Raw genomic sequence first — 21,600 nt, forward strand, 5'->3', positions numbered from 1 at the left:
TCCCTCTCCCCCGGCCTCTTCCGTTGATTTTGCTGCCCTAGAACAGGACATTTCGCTCTCTGAAATTTCCCATGCTATTTCTAAATTACGGCACGGTAAGTCTCCAGGCCCTGATGGGTTCACTATTGAATTCTATAGCCACTTTGCCTCTCTACTTCTCCCTAAACTGTTACTACTATTCCAATCCTTCCTTGCAGCGGGTTCTTCCAGCGGCTCTTTCCAACAGGCTCTAATCTGTTTAATCCCCAAAGAAGATAAGGATCATTCGTTGTGCAAAAATTACAGACCAATTTCCCTGGTCAATACGGATTACAAAATTTTGGCTAAAATTCTGGCATTGCGCATGGATCCCCTTTTACCCGACCTCATTGGCCCTGAACAATCAGGTTTTGTTAAGGGCCGTCTCTCTTCTGATAACTCCCGTGTTTTTCTTAATATACTTAGCAAGGCTCCCTCACTGTCACTTCCCTTCGCGGCTATATCTTTAGACGCGGAGAAAGCCTTTGACAGGATTGGATGGGATTTTATGTTTCAGACCTTACGCTGGATCGGCTTTTCTTCCAAATTCATCTCTATTATTTCTTTACTTTATTCTAATCCGCAGGCTTCCATTTTTGTCAATGGGTTGACCTCGGATTATTTCTCGCTGCACAGAGGAGTGCGACAAGGTTGTCCTCTATCCCCCCTACTTTTTGTTTTAGCCTTGGAACCCTTTCTTACCAAAATTCGTCTGGACAACAGTATTTCTGGTTTTAAATTTGGTTCGCGTCAGGTTAAACTCTCGGTCTATGCTGACGATATTCTTTTTTACTGCTCTGATCCTGTTTCCTCTATTCCCTCTTTTCTCCAGCAGGTGTCTTCCTTCTCCGCGGTTTCTGGTTATCGCCTAAATGCTGATAAATGTGAGATTTTACCTCTAAACCCTATTTGTCAAAAACATCTTTTTTCCCAAACCGGTTTCTCATGGCAACCTTCTAAGATCAAATATTTGGGTGTTTGGTTTGCTCCTCTCTTGTCTGATATGCTCAAATTTAATTTTGATTATGTCTTCAAGAAAATGGACACAGCTATTCAACGTTGGCACCCGCTCTTTCTGTCCTGGTGGGGTCGGCTCAATTCTATAAAAATGATGTTATCCCCTCTTCTTCTCTATACCATTTCCATGCTTCCAGTGCACATTCCAGTTTCCTTCTTTAAACGGATTGATTCCTTGTTGCTGAAATTCTTATGGAATGGCAAGCGTTCTCGGATAGCTTTGGCTTCATTGCGCAAAGATAAGGCCCAGTCTGGTGTACGCTTTCCGGATTTTAGAGAATACCACCGAGCTTTCTCTTTGAAACAATCGACCCGTTGGTTCTCTTCCGATCTTCCGCTCTATCCGCCTGTCTGGCTAAGTATGGAATCTTCCTTCCTGTCCCCCTTTACTTTTCGCGAATTCTTATCCTTCACGTCTTCTTTAATTCGCTTTCGCACACCTGTTATTTCTCATTCCCGTACTCTCCTTCTCCCTTACCTAATATCATCTTATCCCTCCCTTCTTTCTATTCACGAACAACCGATATGGCATAATTCTCTTTTTAAAATTCGTAATCGTACCATATTCTGGAAGACTTGGCATTCTAGAGGATTGTGTTGGATCTCTCAATTAATTTCCCAAGATATTCCTCTCTCATTCCAGGAACTTCAATCCTCTTTCTCCCTACCCTCTTCTGCTCGATTGCAATACAACACCCTTCTCCCAGTCCTGATCGTATATCTTCGCTCCTTGGAACCTTCTACCAATATTCCTTTGGCCCGCAAAGCTACTTCTTTATTATTGAATGCGTCTCCCTCAGCCTCTGCTATTTATAACTCTTTCCGATACGCCACTGACAGACTAAAGTCTAAAATCGAGATTGCATGGGAATTGGATTTTTCTCAGGATTGGCCAATACCTTTCTGGGACAAAATATGGACTAAACTTCATAAAACCTCTAGAGCTGCTAATACTACCCAAACCTTATATTTTATTTATAACAGAACTTTATGTACTCCACATGCTTTATCCCGTTTTTCGTCTGACACAACATCTATTTGTTGGTCCTGTTCCTGTCCCGTTGCTGATCTCAAACACATGTTGTTTGAATGCCCTCCTATTTCCAAGTTCTGGCACCTAATTTGGACGCAAATACAAAAAATATTCCATCTTCAAATTCCCTTCTCCCCTTTACAAGTTTTTCTAGGTTCCCTATCACCGTTTCTTCCGCAATCTCCTTCCCATTATTTACTACTTGATCTCCTAGTTGCTGTGGCTTTCCATACCATTACTTCTAATTGGAAGCAGGCTGCAAAGGTTTCCTATCAATCTTGGTGGAATGCGGTCTGCTTCCATCACCGCCTAGACACCAATTACGTATCTCCCGTTTCCCTAGCAATTAAGCGCGATCTGATTTGGCTCCCTTTGGTATCTTATCTCTCCTCCTTTGCTCCAGCACATGCCTCTCCAGACCCTGAAACAGTTGAGGTACGCAAGCCGCCATGATTTTCTTGTTTCCTTAATGCCTTTTTACTATGATATTGCGTTCTACTACATTATACAGTATTTTTCGTTCCTACACGTAGGTTCTGTTCATATAAACCTCATGCTTGTTATTTTTGCTTTAATTGAGAATTTTTATTGAAATGCTAATTGTTTGTATATGCATACCATGATGATTATACCCCCTTTCCCCTCCCTTCTCCTTCCCTTCTTATTTCTTCAATAAACTCAAACTTAAAGAAAAACAAAAGGTCATTAAAAACTGCAGTAATAAATATTGAAGTAATCACAATAATGTTATTTATATTATTGGTACACTTAACACAAACATCATAACAAAAGCAAGTGCATCAAAGTTTTTGATAAATGGAAGCAGGGGCTCATACCAATTAATGTTATTAATATAATTTCACAAGCGCGCTCACCACTGCCCCATGTATTAGAATCATACAAATGCATGCATTTTACACGCAAAGGCATTCTTACCCAATTCAGATTGTCACTCCAAGGAATATACATGCCATCGTCACTAAAAAGATCAGTTTTCCCCAAAAATATATTAAAAATGTTGTGCAAAACTTTTCCCTGTGCACTATATTCCTTCCTTTCTTGAGCAAAGTGAAGTGACAAATAATGTCTTAGCACAGTTTCTTCATTTTTTTGGGGAGGGGGTGCTTGTGGGAGGAGTAAAAGTGTGACACACGCAGTTATATGGAATTTTACTAAAATGGTGACACACTTTCACAACCATCTTCCGACTCTCCACCTTTAAACAGTCTAAAACTGCGACCGCCCTGAAGAAATTCAAAACTCCTTCTCAGGGTTAAACTAACAAAAAAAAGAAGTTGGCACAGAAACTGAAATATAAAAGAACATCTTTATTAAACTCAAAATGAGTGTGACTACGTCACCCAGAAGCCGCAGCAACTGAATGAGGCAGACCAAAGAAAGCAGAACACTGGGGCCTTATATATGTGAGGGTTACATACTCAGCATAAAAGAAAGGGGCAGTCCTGGCTCATGCAAGCATGCAAAATGCCAATATGGACATACAAGATCTGCCAAATATTAGCCAATAGGAAAACATTAAAAACAAGGCATCATGTAACCAGAACGTCCCCCTTGAGTCGTGTTTTTGCCCAACCCCATAAGTCAATCAATGACAGCACCTATAGGTCAATCAGTAACGGCAGGACATGTTTGTGTGCTTCAAAGGACAACTTGCAAAATAGGATAATGCGGAGAAAGAATACTGAAGGCCAACAAATAGTTGGGATAGGCAGGGATTTAGTCAGTCTGGCTAGTTCCTGGAATTGGCTTCACAACAAGGAAGGGAAGGTTATTTGACACGTGGCAGTACAAAGGGCAAAAACACTCGGTTTACCAAGCTGCCTGAGTGAGGGCTACAAAATGGCGACAGAATACAGAATGGAGTTAAAACTAAATTACCTCAGACCCTCCTTTTGCCATTACTCAGGCAAATCCTAATTCATTGCTAGGTGAGCATTTTCCATTCTACACATTTAATTTAAGCAGGTATATGTAAGCTATCAACAGGGATATAAAGAGAACAAAGCATCGGTCATAATTAACATTCAGAGAGCAGAAGAAAGTAATGACCATCATTACAAACAGGATTATCATTTTTTCACAACCCTAGGCAAAAGCAAATCCTAAAATTATTTAGTGAACCTTTTCAGGGCTCTTATGCATTTCAGTGACTATTGTATACTCAGGTGAAACAGTGGCGATCCTTATCAATGCTCTCAGGTGAAATGGGGATACTCTTCAACAGAGGATAGACCTCATTCTGCTTTTACTAAACAGAATACTACTCTAAAACAATGCCAGCAAAACAATAAGAATCAGTCTCCTAACACCCATTCTATGCAATTGCACAGAAACCGCTTGTGCAACCATAACTATGCCAAAGTCCGTTCTAAGTTTCTCTGGTAGGCTTCTATCGTCCATCAAATCTGCTTCTGTTGTTTTCTTTCACATTGGGCCTCTTCATTCAGGCCTTCCATGAAAATAGTGCTTCTCAGTATCCGTTGGAGTGCCCTCCTGGCAAACACTCACAGCTTACTCGAAAGTCTCAATGTCTCAAGGCAGTGCACCAATATATTTTCTCTGCGGCAGGCACTACAGATATTGTGCTCTTCGTTGGTCATGGGCACAGATAATCTCATGCAGACCCAAGTACTATTAATCGGAAAGAGCAACAGACTTTCACGCTCAGCAACACTTTCAGGTTCCAACACTCGCTATTCAGTGTCAGAGGATGTCTGGGCTGCTCTTTCATTTAATTTTCCTTTCATCATGTAGTGCCTTAGATCCTCCGGTGCACTGCCCTTCCGTTGGAGCAAAGAGAAGAGAGGGGTGGGGTGGCCAAAACTCAGGCCAAGGGGCTCAAGGGACTGCACACTGTCAGAGGCTACCAGCACATGACAGGTAGAAAACTGAAGCCTCAAACCAGCTCTGCCATCAATAACAGGGATCCTTCTCTTTCGCTCTTTTACACTGAAACTCTGGTTTTGTGATGTCCAACGCCGTCTAATGGAGCAAGTACGATGCTTTGGAGATACCATTGATGGCGCGTTGGCGATTGCTGTCCAGCCTTGCTACTTTCTGGCTGCTGGGACTGTAGGGCCAAGACATCCGTCTTTCATCTGTAGCTGTCACTGATGGGAATTAGGCTGAAATCAGTGTTCTGCAGGTTATTATGACTTAATTCCCGCAGAATCTAGTGACGTAGGAAATGTGACACAGTTGTTAGTTTCCCTCAGTTTAGTATAAAAACAGTTAATTGTATTTAACAATGGGACTGCAAGCAGGTGGCCTACAATCTGCAAGGGAGTGACCATACGCCATAGGACAACTCTGGTCTAGAATACACTGTCATTCTCAAAGGCAGTACTTCTAGTCTCTTCAATTTGGGTACCCTTCATTATCCTCTGCCATCTGAGGGTAGATAATTACATGGGAATTCTATCACATGGTGGCATTGCCTAATGGTGTAAACATTTTTTTTTATTCTTTTTTTTTTCAATGATTACGTCTAGGTGTTCCTAAATTCCTTATCTAGAACACCTCAAAAGAGAAATCACATGATACAGAATGTCAGGGACATGTAGATACCTCCCTTTAATAACTGTGCATCAGGTGCACTATGCAATACACAGGCTAATAATCAAATGTGGAAACAAAAGACAAGAACTAGAGAGTCCTGGTATTTCCATGATTTAGAACACATCTGATCCCACCGAAAATTAAAGAAGCAGGAACAAAAGGGTAAAAAAACAAATTAAAATAGTCATTGAAAATTTGTCATGTTAAAAAAAAAAAATGTAAGGTATCTCCTATTGAGGTGGAAAACTTGTCTTACTATAGTATTGAGTCAGTTAACCAGTCCATCACTACCCTGACAGTCAGACTGGAAAACATTGAAGTAGGCCTAAAGAAAATTCTTAAAAACCAGTCTGGTCATACAAAAAGGTAATTATACATAATATGGGGGTCCCTGGTACATTACTACAGTCTGGAAATGTGAACCTGAACAATACACCAATAATAATAAAAGGGCTGACTGGTGAAAGGAATACGAAAAAGAGAAATGGGACTTGGACATAGCTAAAATCCCCAATAACTAGGCACAATGCAACATCAATCAGGGGAGAAGCGGCAAAAGAAAAATCTATAGGAAGAACGAAAAATTACTCAGGTGATAGTCAAGTTTGTGACACAATACCAAGAGTATGGGTGATACACAAAAGTCAAAATAGTACACAAATTTTAACTCTACCGCTGGCCCCTACACCATATACGGTAATCTCAGCTAATGTTCCAGTTCCTCACAACACCATGTCATGTACTTTATGCACTATGAACCTGCAGCCCAAAACCCAATATTCGGGCCTGCTTAATTTGTCAGGCTTAAAATGAAAATTACACTTTTTTACTTTCCTAACCCTCCGTTTGACAGCTGGTCACCAGTTAGTGGTGACCGGCTGTCAAATATAACTTACTGTGTAGCTTCTGACACACAGGACCAGCAGGAACAATTCATAGAAGGACAAAATGCAAAAACATGGAAAACACACAAACATTTTGTTTTGTTTTCAAAGAAGTCATACAAAAAAATCATCTTGTTTCAACCTACTGCTGATACTTCACATAACACACAAAATATCAATTGTAACCAACCATCTTAAATTAAGGCAATTACATGGACAGTATTTTCAAAAGCAAAAATATGAATGTATCACCCCCTTTGAGGCCCTGCTTTGAGCGAGGTCGTGCAGGAATGCACTTCTCGACCTTGCATAGTCCTCCAAGAGCTAAGAATAACACCTCAGCAGAACTTTCTGGGCTGCTATCCAGCCTCTGCCAGCATTCCTGGTCCCCGCCACTTTTCAAGGTTCCTATAGTGTGCGAGCATTAATGTCTTCTTGTCAGAGAAACTTTTCCAAGCAATGGTTTCTCCATCTGTTTACACTCACTTCTAACTCCCACCTTACTGACCTCGGGGTCAAAATCTGCCTCGCATTCTGCGCTCCTCAGCCCTGTCTCTCTCCTCACCCTGAAGCTTGTCACAGACAAAAAAAACCTTCCTAACTCTTCCTAACCTGCAATAATTAACCCTTTTTAAAAACACATGTTATATATATTACTTCTTTTAGGGGCAACAATTTATTTCTATTCTTAAATTATTAAAACATTTACTGTGAATAACTCACAGAACATAATAACATAACATACTAGCTTTAGAACAAATGTTTGTTACTACCCTCTGCAACGGTACTTACTTCATCAACCTTAAAAGGATGAACGTGTCAGTAGGTCTAGCTAGAGTTAGAACCTACAATCTTGATATTCAACCCAAACCTCTGCACTGGGCACATTGGCTCACTGAGACATTAAAAGCAACCCCAAATGGGAACAACCTGCAAATTTGTATTATACCTAAAGATATGCATTTACTGAAGCCTAAGGTACTTTAAAGCTATTGTAAAGGGCAAGAATGCTGTTAAGTAGTCTATTTTACCCAATTTCGACTTTGATATTTGGGGCACTTAAAAATAAATATCCTATAATTGTGCTACATATTAATCATCCTCAGAATGTTCTTTACAGATTGCAGATATTGGACATTAGACATATCTCTTGCAAATCCTTTAGAAAAATGAGTTTTTTTAAGCCTGCGCCAAGTGAAATTCCATATACAAATGTCCTCACTATGCAGTACAACACAACTTAAATTAAATTATAATGCTAGGAGGTCACAGTATGAGTATTAAGCTTTATAAATAGTAAAAAAATGAATTTAGAAGCACTTATTTTTAATAATTATTTTTCATAATTAAGAATTATTTTTGATAAATCCAATCATTTTTGATAATTTCACATATAAAAGCAAGCTGCATCCCTTGCCTATCATTTTAGATGCATTCATTTATAGGCCTAAGCACAGAAGCCTAACTTAAAACATGACAACAATTTTTTTTCTTCGCCACTTTTTTTTTTTTTTAACAGAACAATTATTTTAACATTAGAACCAAAAATATTCTTATAAAAATGCTTAAAGAGAGGAAACCCTTAATTGAAATGTCTTCCTGTAATACAAAATAATGAACCTTAGTTTTGGAACCCTTTTAAAACAACATTTTGAAATGCAAAATTTCACCCGTGTTCAACTGAGGGCGAAGTCCTGGCTGAGTAAACATTCCTGTCCATTAGAGCTGCTTGCTTAGCGACAATAAAAGCTTGTCTCTCAGTGTTGTAACATGAGCACGGTGGCAGTCTTTTTCAAACTAAGACATATCAATGCGTGTTGCGTTTGAGTTCAGCAAAAATTTACTTCAGCTGAAGTGTTTGCCTGTTAATATCTAATACAATGTATGTAAGTAAAAAATACAATAAGTTTATTTTTCTACAAAACACACAATTTCGTTTTTGAGGCCATTGTATTCCTAGTGAATGTAAATTTTATTTTTATTTTTTTAAGCATTTAACAGTTTGTACATGTGCATAATTGCTTACTCTATAAATTAGATAACAACATATAGCTATTTAGCATATCACATGGTTCATTTCTGGATTTTTATTTAATTTCTACTTAATATTAATTAACTGACATTTTGCTTAACAGACTGAAAAAATCAAGAAAAACCACAAACACACATTGAGCTCATTTCAGACATAAACAGAAAGGGGTCAAACACTCAGGACACATATATTTAACCCACAGAAACACACATTTAACCCACAGATCAACACTTAGGACAGAAACAAAGGACAGCCCACAGACTGTACTTAAACCAAACCATTTGTAAATACTAGTTGCAAGTCATATTTACAAGAAACGCTTCTTAATAGTGTTCCAAAAGACTGCAAAAAAAAAAACAGCCCAACAGACTGCTATATGTCCAAGAAGCCAAAATACACTCCATTCATAAGATTGCGCAGAACAAAGCATTCATTTATAGGCCTAAGCACAGAAGCCTAACTTAAAACATGACAACATTTTTTTTTCTTCGCCACTTTTTTTTTTTTTAACAGAACAATTATTTTAACATTAGAACCAAAAATATTCTTATAAAAATGCTTAAAGAGAGGAAACCCTTAATTGAAAGATCAACACTTAGGACAGAAACAAAGGACAGCCCACAGACTGTACTTAAACCAAACCATTTGTAAATACTAGTTGCAAGTCATATGTACAAGAAACGCTTCTTAATAGTGTTCCAAAAGACTGCAAAAAAAAAAACCAGCCCAACAGACTGCTATATGTCCAAGAAGCCAAAATACACTCCATTCATAAGATTGCGCAGAACAAAGGATCCTTGTATGTATTATGTCCATATTTTAATTCCCTGGGGATACAGAATCCTCAAGGAAGAAATATGTTTTTATACCTAAACCTATTTAGGTATTCCCTCATGGGAGCCGGCTAATTTAATTCACATCTCACTAAGAAACAAAAAAGCAACACATTCTTCGATGTGAGCTTGAAACAGGCATGCCCAAAAAAATACTGCAGAATATGCAAGTATTTATAATCAAAGTAGTGCTTAAGGTACTCTCCGTACGTTGCACCATTCAAATTTTATACAAAGTAGAGAAAAATCTCCTCATGACCTGCCTACACAAATTGCAATTTGTATATCAATCCAATGCAAATCCAAAGTTGGCCAACACAAATTCATAACGACTCTTACCAATAAAAAGGTTGTCCAAATTCTAACTGCCAAGTTCTGAATGACCTAACGGTCTTTTTTTAGAATACTCACGCCAAAAAAAAAGTTCTCTGTCAGGAGTGATATCATGTGGAGGATCAAGATCAGGAAGATCAGAAATATACTGGGCTGCAGAGACAAAGAATCCCCAGAATCTCCGTGCACAGAGTACCTCCTTAGTAGAGTCCTGTCCTGTCCTCCTCAGTAGATTTCAGTCTCCTGACAAGATCGCTCCCTCAGATAGCCACTCCTGATGATCCTCAGAGAGGGCACCAATTGAAGAAATTCAAAACTCCTTCTCAGGGTTAAACTAACAAAAAAAGAAGTTGGCACAGAAACTGAAATATAAAAGAACATCTTTATTAAACTCAAAATGAGTGTGACTACGTCACCCAGAAGCCGCAGCAACTGAATGAGGCAGACCAAAGAGAGTAGAACACTGGGGCCTTATATATGTGAGGGTTACATACTCAGCATAAAAGAAAGGGGCAGTCCTGGCTCATGCACGCATGCAAAATGCCAATATGGACATACATGATCTGCCAAATATTAGCCAATAGGAAAACATTAAAAACAAGGCATCATGTAACCAGAACGTCCCCCTTGAGTCGTGTTTTTGCCCAACCCCATAAGTCAATCAATGACAGCACCTATAGGTCAATCAGTAACGGCAGGACATGTTTGTGTGCTTCAAAGGACAACTTGCAAAATAGGATAATGCGGATAAAGAATACTGAAGGCCAACAAATAGTTGGGATAGGCAGGGATTTAGTCAGTCTGGCTAGTTCCTGGAATTGGCTTCACAACAAGGAAGGGAAGGTTATTTGACACGTGGCAGTACAAAGGGCAAAAACACTTGGTTTACAAAGCTGCCTGAGTGAGGGCAACAAAATGGCGACAGAATACAGAATGGAGTTAAAACTGAATTACCTCAGCCCAGCCGCTTTTCAAATAAACAGAAATATTGATTTCATTTTCCGAGTGAAAGAATTTTAAGACGACTCTATGAGAAAAACGCGACATAGACTGTACTTAAACCAAACCATTTGTAAATACTAGTTGCAAGTCATATTTACAAGAAACGCTTCTTAATAGTGTTCCAAAAGACTGCAAAAAAAAAAACAGCCCAACAGACTGCTATATGTCCAAGAAGCCAAAATACACTCCATTCATAAGATTGCGCAGAACAAAGCATTCATTTATAGGCCTAAGCACAGAAGCCTAACTTAAAACATGACAACATTTTTTTTTCTTCGCCACTTTTTTTTTTTTTAACAGAACAATTATTTTAACATTAGAACCAAAAATATTCTTATAAAAATGCTTAAAGAGAGGAAACCCTTAATTGAAAGATCAACACTTAGGACAGAAACAAAGGACAGCCCACAGACTGTACTTAAACCAAACCATTTGTAAATACTAGTTGCAAGTCATATGTACAAGAAACGCTTCTTAATAGTGTTCCAAAAGACTGCAAAAAAAAAAACCAGCCCAACAGACTGCTATATGTCCAAGAAGCCAAAATACACTCCATTCATAAGATTGCGCAGAACAAAGGATCCTTGTATGTATTATGTCCATATTTTAATTCCCTGGGGATACAGAATCCTCAAGGAAGAAATATGTTTTTATACCTAAACCTATTTAGGTATTCCCTCATGGGAGCCGGCTAATTTAATTCACATCTCACTAAGAAACAAAAAAGCAACACATTCTTCGATGTGAGCTTGAAACAGGCATGCCCAAAAAAATACTGCAGGATATGCAAGTATTTATAATCAAAGTAGTGCTTAAGGTACTCTCCGTACGTTGCACCATTCAAATTTTATACAAAGTAGAGAAAAATCTCCTCATGACCTGCCTACACAAATTGCAATTTGTATATCAATCCAATGCAAATCCAAAGTTGGCCAACACAAATTCATAACGACTCTTACCAATAAAAAGGTTGTCCAAATTCTAACTGCCAAGTTCTGAATGACCTAACGGTCTTTTTTTAGAATACTCACGCCAAAAAAAAAGTTCTCTGTCAGGAGTGATATCATGTGGAGGATCAAGATCAGGAAGATCAGAAATATACTGGGCTGCAGAGACAAAGAATCCCCAGAATCTCCGTGCACAGAGTACCTCCTTAGTAGAGTCCTGTCCTGTCCTCCTCAGTAGATTTCAGTCTCCTGACAAGATCGCTCCCTCAGATAGCCACTCCTGATGATCCTCAGAGAGGGCACCAATTGAAGAAATTCAAAACTCCTTCTCAGGGTTAAACTAACAAAAAAAGAAGTTGGCACAGAAACTGAAATATAAAAGAACATCTTTATTAAACTCAAAATGAGTGTGACTACGTCACCCAGAAGCCGCAGCAACTGAATGAGGCAGACCAAAGAGAGTAGAACACTGGGGCCTTATATATGTGAGGGTTACATACTCAGCATAAAAGAAAGGGGCAGTCCTGGCTCATGCACGCATGCAAAATGCCAATATGGACATACATGATCTGCCAAATATTAGCCAATAGGAAAACATTAAAAACAAGGCATCATGTAACCAGAACGTCCCCCTTGAGTCGTGTTTTTGCCCAACCCCATAAGTCAATCAATGACAGCACCTATAGGTCAATCAGTAACGGCAGGACATGTTTGTGTGCTTCAAAGGACAACTTGCAAAATAGGATAATGCGGATAAAGAATACTGAAGGCCAACAAATAGTTGGGATAGGCAGGGATTTAGTCAGTCTGGCTAGTTCCTGGAATTGGCTTCACAACAAGGAAGGGAAGGTTATTTGACACGTGGCAGTACAAAGGGCAAAAACACTTGGTTTACAAAGCTGCCTGAGTGAGGGCAACAAAATGGCGACAGAATACAGAATGGAGTTAAAACTGAATTACCTCAGCCCAGCCGCTTTTCAAATAAACAGAAATATTGATTTCATTTTCCGAGTGAAAGAATTTTAAGACGACTCTATGAGAAAAACGCGACATAAACCAGATTCCTGACATTCAGAAAATGTGAAACGGTCGATGAATTGTTTGACACATTTTAGATAACAAACCAGCCACACGCGTTCTCACAGGAACAAAAGATATGGCATGATTTCGGGTTTGGAAAAAAAGCTTTCAAGTGTGATCGCTTTTGTTTTTAATATAATTTTAGATATGTCCCCTTGCGAATGCATTCTTAGAGGCAATGCTTAATTCGAGAAGGTATGGTCTAACCAATATTATCGACAAGTTAATGCAGTAAATGGCCAAAGTGTTGACGGCAGTTTGCGCCGCTCGAGAATTGAGATTCACAACAACAACAACAACAAACAAGCAGGAATTGGGATAAGGGAGGGGGTGGCAAATGGTGATTACTTTTGCGGCCGCTTTGATGTTCCCAGTGGGAACGTCAAAGCGTCCGCGAAAGTGATCAGGCAGGCTGCCAAATGGTGCGCGCGCCTGGCGCACATGCACTGCATTTGGAGGCCTGAAAAGCACTAGTTTGCACTTCCAAATCCCCCGTTTACCAAAGCTCTCGCCAGGGCAGCGCTAAAGCGCTGGCTCAGGCGAGACCTAAAAACCGGGACATTTCACAAAAATAGAAGATGGACTACAATTTTACTTCAAGGGAGCACAAAGAATGACAGCGCTCCTCAGCAGAGAATTACAGAACAGACAGTAAGAAGATACATAAAATGCAATTTTTGAACCCAGTAGCTTGCCTGTTGATTAAGTTACTTTCTTGAAACAACTACTAACTATTCCTGCTTTGTAAAACATAAAAAAACACCTCCCTCCGTTTTCAGTCGACCCTCTCTAAAAAACTGGGACATGAGCTAATTTTCTTGAAATCTACCAGGACAGCTGGTGAAAAACTGGGACCGTCCTGGCAAATCCGGGACGCCTGGTCACCTTATGCCAGGGGCACTCCGCGGTCCATCAGACCACTCCCTCGAAGTTCCATCACCTTAGGTCCTCCCAGGGGTGGAGCTGGGAGGACTGGACCACTAACAGGTATGCCCCTCCCCCCCTGCCCCCATCCAAACATTCCCACCTCAGCTACAGATTCTGCACGACCAACAGGCCAGTCGTCCCCATCTAGTGAGTCCAGTGCTCAGACCCAACTTTCCCTCCGAGACTATAAAATAACCAGAGAATATAACATAGCAACATATAAGTCGCTACCTCACTTTCTCACTGACTCATTGTTCCGTCCTTTACTCTCATTTATATGAAGGAGGGAAGTCAGTCTCTCTCACTCTCCTCACTCACTTCACATTCTGCTGCACATGGTTTTGCACATCCATTTACCCTTTAAATATGTTACAGTAATGAAAAAAAACACATTTGACTATCATGCGACAGAGTCTGTCGGGGCTCCAGTAGAACCTGTGCCTTTTAACTCCCTGTTATTGTCAGCTGGCCACGTGATTCGATAGCGTATCCACAAATTGCTTTCTCTATTCACATTTTTAGCATGACATGGGCACGTTAAATGTGTCATCGGAGTGCTTGTTTCACATTCATCCTTCCTTGATATCCTTTGCAAACAACCCGGTGTGAAGCTGTGAGCGACCTCCTGAAAAGCTGTTTCCTGTTTGACAGGTGCACACGTGCTGTGCTTGTTTCCCACTGTGCCTCTGGTGATGTCATATGCAACTGCAACTATACATTCAAAATACAACAGCACTATCAGAGGGCAGATAAAGAAAAAACAATGCATTGGAATTATAAGCATCAACTACATAGTTATAGCACCATGCTTTGCGTGCTGTATTTATATGAATGCTTTTTCCTTTTTCCTTTGTACTCAGGCTTCGTTGAAGCAATGTAAATACCAGGGGTGAGACTTATCAAGGGCTTGCATTGCCCTGGCGTCACGTAAGGAGACTCAAGGCAGTGCAAGCCCTTAGGTAAAATATACTGTGCGTCGCAGAGCCACCTCGCGTGGCATTGTAAATCTGGAGTAACTCATTCTGCAACACACATAGATAGAGGAAAATGCCTCAGAAGGTTATGTGCAGCAAGGTGTCCCTTCCTGCACTGAAAATAAACGTGCTGTATCTAATAAAATGGAACCTGGTGGGCACCGACTACAACAAAAGAATGGCGGACAGACCAAAAGCATGTATTTAGGTTGGAGATGTGGTCTGGTAGTCTTGTTGACTGTAGAACAGAAAACCGTTCTGGTTCTAAAGCATGATTTGAAGAGTGTGTACATTTGAGTAGGAGAAGGAACTGTTCCTGGAATTTGTCTCAATAAACACTATACTCCTCCTCCTCTCAGGAAAAAAACGAAAGGCAATATAGTTGAAAGGTGAAAAAGAAAGTCAATGGAGATCACTGCAAACCTTTCAATTAGCAGGACAGAGGTGGACAGTGATTAATAGTGCTGGCTGCAACTTGATAATGGGACTCATGTTCATGGTTTAACCAGTTTGCTGCTGGTGGGCATGCCCAAGATATTGACAACTTTGAATATTTAACAGTATTAAAAGCATGACAATGACTGATGCCCCGGTTACTTAGCGGGAATCTTCATTACTCCGAGTATTGTCAAGTCAAGTCAAGAAAGCTTTATTCGACGATTGTCATAAAAGCATACAAAATTTATATATATATACACAGTTTACAAATAACATATTAAAAAATAATTTAAGACAATAAATAAAGGCATTTGCAGAAAGATTGACATTACAGAATATCGGGATGGTTATCCCGCCAGCATTTTATTCCTGATCACCCATGCCCTGCCTAAAAACTTGGCAACAGATATCTAAACAAATGGGATTTCAGCAGAACGCATAATACGCACTGCCACCTTTGCATTTCTGGTACCTAGCTGTCGGCACATTGATTTTAACCAGAACTTGCGGGGAATTACATAGGATGGACATTGGAACAGAAAATGATTGACCGATTCAATAGGTGCGGTACAGCCAGGACAGTTAAGCACATTAGACACGGCCCATCTAACAGTAAACTCTCTAACTGGGAGACTGCCAACCCTAAATTGAAAGTACAGCTTCCTGTCCAAAAGATTTGTAATGTCATCCCAAAAAGGTGCCAGAGAAATAGTATCCTTAAAATCAAGAAAGATACCAGACAATGAAAGCGGGGCTGTGGAACAAAAAACTCGGGTTGCTACCTTTTCCCAATATAAAGCCTTCAATACTTGTTTAGGCGGGAAGCTAGCATTTAGTGGATCCTCCCACAAGTTTTTTAGGCCCAGGTCTTGGAGCGAATCACGCATTCTACGGAGCCACTTGACCTTGTGAAAAGTATCCAATTTAATAATATCCATCAGGCCAAGAGCAAAAAGCCTGAGTTCGGGAGTCACCCATAGGCGTCTCCAATATAAAACTGGGCGAAACAGGGCAATTAGTGCTATTGGCCTTATACCTAGATCATAGGACAAGGGACAAAGGGGAGTACTCTGAGGTAGTTTAATGAGATTCCTTAAGAATCTATTTTCAGAGGTAGATAGTTTGTGTACATTATCAAAACCCCACAACTCTACCCCGTAGAGCGCAGCACCAACCACTTTGCCATCATATACCCGAAGAGCAGGGTTAATCGGTTTAGTCAGGGATTTGGCGTGTTCTTTGCTTAACGCGCCAGAGAGCTAGGAATGTTTAAGGGATGCCAAATCTACTTGCTTTTTCCATCCCAAATCATGTTGGATGCAAATACCTAGATAAGTAAAATCTTGGACCTGGTCCAATATCATGTTGTTCATATATATTTTACTTTTAAAAGATTTTGACTGGTTAAAAGACATAAATTTAGATTTTAAAACATTGATTTCGAGGCCGCGGGCTAAACAAAAGTCCTCAAAAATACCTAGAGACTTCTGAAGGCCACTCGGCGTTTTAGAAATTATAAGACAATCGTCAGCGAACATTAAAATAGGAATTTTTTTACCTGCCAAGGAGGGGGCATCTACATATGCATCTATCAATAATGCAGCCACATCGTTTATATACAGGGAGAATAAAGTTGGTGCAAGTACGCATCCCTGTCTGACCCCCTTCTGGATAGGAAACTGTTTAGTCACTTGACCGACACCACCCCATCGGATCTGTGCGAAATTATCTACATGAAGTCTGGCAATTAGGGAGATTAAAACAGCAGGCATCCCCATCTTGTCTAGAGTGGTCCATAGGGATGCCCGGGGGACAAGATCAAAGGCTGCCCTAAGATCTATAAAGGCAGCATATAAGCTGCCCCCCCCTAAGTGGACTACTTTCCAATAGAGCATAGCAAAATGCAGCACCTGGTCAATGGTGCTTATTCTAGCTCTAAAACCAGCCTGTAGATGGGAAAGGATTGTATTCTCTAAAGCCCAGTCCAGCACTTTATTCAGGATCAACCTGCCTAGGATCTTTTGTGTGGTATCAATCAAACTGATTGGATGATAGTTGGCAGGGAGGGACTTATCTCCTTTCTTGAACACCGGGATAATTTCAGCACCTTTCCAAGAAGTGGGAATCGGGGCACCTCTGGCTATCAAGTTGGCTAAAATTAAAATATAATTTCCCCAAGATTTACAATTATTCAGAAAAATATCAGCAGGGACTCCATCCATCCCTGGGGCTTTTCCAGGAACCAGTGTCTTAAGGGCAATAGCAACATCACCTATAGAAAACGCATCTTCCTTGTAAAAGATAATTTGATAGTTAGAAGATACGTGCCCCTTTTCTTCAGCAGCGTACAAAGCCTCAAAATGCTTGACCCAAGCATCTTGCGAGACCCAATTTTGGGGTTTTTCAGGATTACCCCCGGTACCCCATTTAAAAACAGACCAGAAACGTCTCATATCCTTCTGGGCACCAGCTTCCCTAAGTTCCTGCCATCTTTGAGAGTCCCACGCTCTCTTTGATTTAAAGATAGCTTGCTTGTAGTCATATCTGGCGATACGAACTTTCAGACTGTCGCCAGATTTCAATGCAATTCCCAGATTCACACGGGCATCTCTGCATTCAGTAGAATACCATCGTGTTGAGAGATCTTGTTTGGGCTTAGGTAATTTGGAGGGCCTTACAAAAATATTTTTAAGTTCAAGGAAGAAAGAATCGTGAATCGACATTTCGGGTGTGGAATGTGGATCCAAAAGACACTGGTTGTATACAACACCTAAATCTTGGGTAGCAAGCTCTAAACTATTTAAAATACGTGTTAAGCATTCTTGACTTTGGACAATCTTAGTCCACTTGACATGGCGCAAATCGTTAGTAATAACTACATCTTGTTGATACTGTGGAGAAGAACCACTATGGGCGGTGGTGGTCACCCAATACGAGATAGACAGGGAGAGAGGATTATGGTCACTCTCCAATCTGTCTATAACCGTCATGTCCCTCAGGGTCTCCCAAAGCTCTAGTGATAACAAGATATAATCAATCCTGCTAGTACGGCAACCACACTTAAAAGTAGCAGTTCCAAACTTATCATGTACAGCCCTGCCATTTGTTGCACGAAGCCCCATGTTCAAACAAAGGGCATTAATCTGGATTGCTATTTCAGTCCAGCGAATAGCAGGTTCAAGGTCTAGACTTGGGACACCCCATAGGTCATCCTCTACCACTGAAATACTCCGATCAACACCAAGAAGCGGTTCAAAGGTTGTGTTAAAATCACCAGCTAAAATAACATAGGAGTGTTGGGAATAAGAAAGCATAAGTTCATCCAATCGGCCTATGGTATCAGATTTCTTTCCACCTGTGCTTCTAATGTAAACATTATAGATATCCAGGAGCTTTCCATCTTTAAACTTGAGGTTAAGCAACTGGATATCTGGGTGTGAGGTAGGAAGCTCCTTAACAATGACACCAAGATCCTGCCTGATCCAAATAGTGAGACCACCAGAAGGGCGACCCTTTTTACCCTTGATCGCAAAGACGTTAAAATTCAGGAAACCCAACATAAACTGGGCCTCGAGTGACCAGGTCTCCTGGAATAAGCAGATATCATAAAGATTAATAAATGTTACCCAATTTGGATCTTCCAACTTAGATTTTAGCCCTGCAATATTCCAGGACAAGAGCATCCCAAACTCTGCATATGATGCACTGCCCGCCATTTGGGTCACCGGAGTAGTGCTCAATTGGATTGCCCCTGCCGGATCTATGGAAAGGCCTTCTATTTCCCCACAGGCCAGAGTGCCTGGCTCAACATTTGGGATTTTATCAGTCAGCAGTGAGCAAACAGGATGAACTATTAGGCTGCACTCTTTATGCAGTCAGTCATTTTGTTCTAGGCACGACTCGCCCATGGGCAAACTAGAGGCTTCATCTAGACGAAAAGAGCCAGTAGGAGTAGACCTCATTTGAATGGCAGAGTTATCCGGGGAACAGCTTCTAAACTCGAGGTTGATTAGGTTATCTGCTATAGTAGGGTCAGTAAAAGTAACCTCAATAGAATCCCTCCCTCTACCAACCTGGGGGATCCTAGTTACTCTTACTATATTGGCTCTAATTACAGAACAACAGCCCCTTACGTGCCTAATCCAATGGATAACCTTATTGATCAGGGATTCATTGGTTTCATAATCAGAGCCAAAGGACAGGCTCGGGACATTCACCATATAAATTTTCCGAGGATGCGGAACATGTGTATGTGACCCAGAATTTTGTGATTGAAGATGGGGGATACTCCTAGGGATGATACCAGATCTAACATCATCACGTGAGAGTCCTCCTGCATACAAAGTATTCTGACACATACCAGGAGGGACTCTAGTAGGACATCTAACAAGAGCTGGAATAGCAGCTTGATGAATATCAGCCCTGGATTGAACTAAAGAACGGGACTGGTTGCTCGAGGGGCGAGAGACATGAGGCAGAGTCCTACTACATATGTTAGATGACTTATGTAAACCATCTACTACTTCAGGAGGGGCTGTAGGCAGAACCCTTTCAGCAGAGGTGGAATCAAAATCATGATGGCTGCCTGAGCCCAAGTTAGAATCTTCTAGTTTTTTAACAGCAACCGTTAACAACTCGATCTTGTTTTGCATGGTTTCAATCAAGGAGCAAAGTTTTTTCACTGTCACCACTAGAGATTTCACATCCTGGTTGCTAGCCTCAGGCCCCAAAAGAACCTCTGATAAATTTGTGGTAAAACTTTCACCAGATGCAGAGGCACCCGGATTAGGGACCAAGGGTTCAATGGGAGGCGAAACAAGGGTACTTGTATCAATGTCAACTTCACTCAATACAGAAAACCTATTGCTGCAAACAATAACAGATGGTTCATTAGAGACAAGAGGAGGCTTGGGGGAATGAGCTTGCCCCTCAGACAATGGTGCTGTAGGGGCAATAGGAGCCACTACTTTATCCACTTCCAAATTAGATATATCCTCCCCACCCTTTCTCGGGAGAAACATGTCCGGAACCGTAATAACACCTCTGGTAATCTCCCTCCTCCCACCAACGGCAGTTTGAAGGGTAGGATTAAGTAGGTCCTCACATTCATCTATAATGACATCTATGCGGTCCATCACACAATTACTCCCCGCATGTTGAAGAGTTTTCTTCGTTTTAGTCCTCCTCAACTTAGATTTGGTGGTCAGAGATCTAGATGGCTCGGACCCACCCTCCGGAGTTTTCCTCTTACCCATGGCTTAGACTTAGACTTAAAACAAGGGCACATAGACCGAATAGCAATACCTTGGGGTGTCGAGTACTTGATGTCAGAGACCTGGCCGACCCGACCCTCGTCGACCCCGGACGGCCACAGACGGCCCGCCCTCTGCCCGGGCTCAGCCCGGCGCCGCCCGCGTGCGTCCCGCGACGCGGGAGTGTCCTCGCGTTGATATCGCCTCCAGGTGTTGATGGGCGTGATCTCCGGCCCCAGGTACCCCAGGTGGTACTGGGAGACGTAGTCCCCGTTCAATACGCGGCCGCAAAGCTGATGAACGCGGCGGCGTGTGGGGGATAAGCGGTGTAGGGGCAAATGCCAGGAGCCCTCGGTGCAGCAGCCAGGTCAAGCAATGTCCTCCGGCAGGCTAGCGGACACAGGAAACTTCCCCCGCTCTGCCGAGAGTGCCGATAGTGAGACCACCAGAAGGGCGACCCTTTTTACCCTTGATCGCAAAGACGTTAAAATTCAGGAAACCCAACATAAACTGGGCCTCGAGTGACCAGGTCTCCTGGAATAAGCAGATATCATAAAGATTAATAAATGTTACCCAATTTGGATCTTCCAACTTAGATTTTAGCCCTGCAATATTCCAGGACAAGAGCATCCCAAACTCTGCATATGATGCACTGCCCGCCATTTGGGTCACCGGAGTAGTGCTCAATTGGATTGCCCCTGCCGGATCTATGGAAAGGCCTTCTATTTCCCCACAGGCCAGAGTGCCTGGCTCAACATTTGGGATTTTATCAGTCAGCAGTGAGCAAACAGGATGAACTATTAGGCTGCACTCTTTATGCAGTCAGTCATTTTGTTCTAGGCACGACTCGCCCATGGGCAAACTAGAGGCTTCATCTAGACGAAAAGAGCCAGTAGGAGTAGACCTCATTTGAATGGCAGAGTTATCCGGGGAACAGCTTCTAAACTCGAGGTTGATTAGGTTATCTGCTATAGTAGGGTCAGTAAAAGTAACCTCAATAGAATCCCTCCCTCTACCAACCTGGGGGATCCTAGTTACTCTTACTATATTGGCTCTAATTACAGAACAACAGCCCCTTACGTGCCTAATCCAATGGATAACCTTATTGATCAGGGATTCATTGGTTTCATAATCAGAGCCAAAGGACAGGCTCGGGACATTCACCATATAAATTTTCCGAGGATGCGGAACATGTGTATGTGACCCAGAATTTTGTGATTGAAGATGGGGGATACTCCTAGGGATGATACC

This window comes from Triturus cristatus, chromosome 1_1, assembly GCF_964204655.1.
Source record: "Triturus cristatus chromosome 1_1, aTriCri1.1, whole genome shotgun sequence".
NCBI classification, from domain to species: Eukaryota; Metazoa; Chordata; class Amphibia; order Caudata; family Salamandridae; genus Triturus; species Triturus cristatus.